General features: G+C 53.6%; 1 protein-coding gene across 1 annotated transcript in view; it reads left to right on the forward strand.

Moving 5' to 3' along the window:
• Positions 1 to 2,274, forward strand: part of rnf123 (ring finger protein 123) — a 34,179-nt gene that overhangs the window by 7,232 nt on the left and 24,673 nt on the right.

Here is a 2,274-nt window from a genome sequence, read left to right on the forward strand (position 1 = left end):
GGAAGTGGTCTTTAGAGGAAGTGGCCAGGTGGCCTTTAGAGGAAGTGGCCAGGTGGCCTTTAGAGGAAGTGGCCAGGTGGCCTTTAGAGGAAGTGGTCTTTAGAGGAAGTGGCCAAGTGGCCTTTAGAGGAGGTGGTCTTTAGAGGAAGTGGCCAAGTGGCCTTTAGAGGAGGTGGTCTTTAGAGGAAGTGGCCAAGTGGCCTTTAGAGGAGGTGGCCTTTAGAGGAAGTGGCCAGGTGGCCTTTAGAGGAAGTGGCCAAGTGGCCTTTAGAGGAGGTGGTCTTTAGAGGAAGTGGCCAAGTGGCCTTTAGAGGAAGTGGCCTTTAGAGGAAGTGGCCAGGTGGCCTTTAGAGGAAGTGGCCAGGTGGCCTTTAGAGGAAGTGGTCTTTAGAGGAAGTGGCCAAGTGGCCTTTAGAGGAGGTGGTCTTTAGAGGAAGTGGCCAAGTGGCCTTTAGAGGAGGTGGTCTTTAGAGGAAGTGGCCAAGTGGCCTTTAGAGGAGGTGGCCTTTAGAGGAAGTGGCCAGGTGGCCTTTAGAGGAGGTGGCCAGGTGGCCTTTAGAGGAAGTGGCCAGGTGGCCATTAGAGGAGGTGGCCAAGTGGCCTTTAGAGGAGGTGGCCTTTAGAGGAAGTGGCCAGGTGGCCTTTAGAGGAGGTGGCCTTTAGAGGAAGTGGCCAGGTGGCCTTTAGAGGAAGTGGCCAGGTGGCCTTTAGAGGAGGTGGCCAGGTGGCCTTTAGAGGAAGTGGTCTTTAGAGGAAGTGGCCAGGTGGCCATTAGAGGAGGTGGTCTTTAGAGGAAGTGGCCAGGTGGCCATTAGAGGAGGTGGCCTTTAGAGGAAGTGGCCAGGTGGTCTTTAGAGGAAGTGGCCAGGTGGTCTTTAGAGGAAGTGGCCAAGTGGCCTTTAGAGGAGGTGGCCTTTAGAGGAAGTGGCCAGGTGGCCTTTAGAGGAAGTGGCCAGGTGGCCTTTAGAGGAGGTGGCCAGGTGGCCTTTAGAGGAAGTGGCCAGGTGGCCTTTAGAGGAGGTGGTCTTTAGAGGAAGTGGCCAGGTGGCCATTAGAGGAGGTGGCCTTTAGAGGAAGTGGCCAGGTGGCCTTTAGAGGAGGTGGTCTTTAGAGGAAGTGGCCAAGTGGCCTTTAGAGGAAGAGGCCTTTAGAGGAAGTGGCCAGGTGGCCTTTAGAGGAAGTGGCCTTTAGAGGAAGTGGCCAGGTGGCCTTTAGAGGAGGTGGCCTTTAGAGGAAGTGGCCAGGTGGCCTTTAGAGGAGGTGGCCTTTAGAGGAAGTGGCCAGGTGGCCTTTAGAGGAAGTGGCCTTTAGAGGAAGTGGCCAGGTGGCCTTTAGAGGAAGTGGCCAGGTGGCCTTTAGAGGAAGTGGCCTTTAGAGGAAGTGGCCAGGTGGCAGCCATCTTTCTTACGTAGTTCTGTTTCCTTCCTGAGTGCAGTTGTGGGGCCTACAGGGAGCCAGTGTCTCCCAGTTAACGTAAATTAGTGGTTCAGAGAAAGGGTCAGTAGCACTGGGTGACTGACTGATTGACTGACTGGGTGATTGACTGACTGACTGACTGGGTGACTGACTGATTGACTGGGTGATTGACTGACTGGGTGACTGGGTGATTGACTGACTGACTGGGTGATTGACTGACTGGGTGATTGACTGACTGACTGACTGGGTGACTGACTGATTGACTGACTGGGTGATTGACTGACTGACTGACTGGGTGACTGACTGATTGACTGGGTGATTGACTGACTGGGTGACTGGGTGATTGACTGACTGGGTGACTGGGTGACTGACTGACTGACTGACTGGGTGACTGACTGATTGACTGGGTGATTGACTGACTGGGTGACTGGGTGATTGACTGACTGACTGGGTGATTGACTGACTGGGTGACTGGGTGATTGACTGACTGACTGACTGGGTGACTGACTGACTGACTGACTGGGTGACTGACTGATTGACTGGGTGATTGACTGACTGGGTGACTGGGTGATTGACTGACTGACTGACTGGGTGACTGACTGATTGACTGACTGGGTGATTGACTGATTGACTGACTGGCTGACTGACTGACTGACTGATTGACTGGGTGATTGACTGACTGGGTGATTGACTGACTGATTGACTGGGTGATTGACTGACTGACTGGGTGATTGACTGACTGACTGACTGGGTGATTGACTGACTGGGTGATTGACTGACTGATTGACTGGGTGATTGACTGACTGACTGGGTGATTGACTGACTGATTGACTGGGTGATTGACTGACTGACTGACTG

This window comes from Takifugu rubripes, chromosome 19 (genome assembly GCF_901000725.2).
Source record: "Takifugu rubripes chromosome 19, fTakRub1.2, whole genome shotgun sequence".
Taxonomy (NCBI): domain Eukaryota; kingdom Metazoa; phylum Chordata; class Actinopteri; order Tetraodontiformes; family Tetraodontidae; genus Takifugu; species Takifugu rubripes.